Source organism: Meleagris gallopavo, chromosome 25 (assembly GCF_000146605.3).
Source record: "Meleagris gallopavo isolate NT-WF06-2002-E0010 breed Aviagen turkey brand Nicholas breeding stock chromosome 25, Turkey_5.1, whole genome shotgun sequence".
Taxonomy (NCBI): Eukaryota; Metazoa; Chordata; class Aves; order Galliformes; family Phasianidae; genus Meleagris; species Meleagris gallopavo.
The window spans coordinates 2,059,475-2,060,258 of NC_015035.2; positions in this window are offsets into that span (position 1 = coordinate 2,059,475).

Here is a 784-nt window from a genome sequence, read left to right on the forward strand (position 1 = left end):
CAGCAGTTTGGGGGAAGAAGGGAGACTTTGGACACCCACGGCTCCAGGTGTTCATCATTGGGGCAGAGCCTGGGAGTTCCCCGGGCTGCATCCAGCCCCACAGAGCCCTCTAATTGCTCAGCCCGTTAATTACATCGCATCCCAAGCAGTCGCCGCTGCTCCCAGCGGAGCTGAACCAGGTCAGGATCTGATCCCCAGATTCCCCCCTCGCCACCGGTGCTGACAGACGCCGAGATTCCCACCTCCAAACCCCACACCCGAAACGGCGGGGCTGCTGGCAGACCCCAAAGCACCGTGAAAGGAAAGGGGCGCTGGAGCAGCCGCCTGCTCTGCATTTCACCCCTCCCGAAGCCGGCAGGGCGCCAACGAGCCGGGCTGCCTGCCGCTAATTGGCAGCGCCCGGAGGAGCGGGAGGAGGAGGCTGTTACCAGGCAAAGCCGGAGTTGTTTGTGCAGCCAGAGCTGTTTGCTGGACTTTGCCGTGTGCGAGCTGTCAAGGAGCACCAGATTGTTATCAGATTGTTTCTGTCTGGGGCTGCCGGGGGGCTGTCGTTCCCATTGTTTTTATTATGCTGTATTCTTTTGTTCTTCTTATTTAATTAGCTCGCTATTATTTCGGCTCATCCCGCAGCTCCTCGCCGCATCCCAGGTGGTTCCGCGCCCTCCTCGTCGGGTGGGGGTTGGGAGGGGAAGGGGCTGCCAGAGGAGCAAAACAAACTACAGCTCCCAGCATGCCCCGCGCGCCTATCGCTGATTGGCGGGCGGGCGGGCGTCGGTCACGCCCC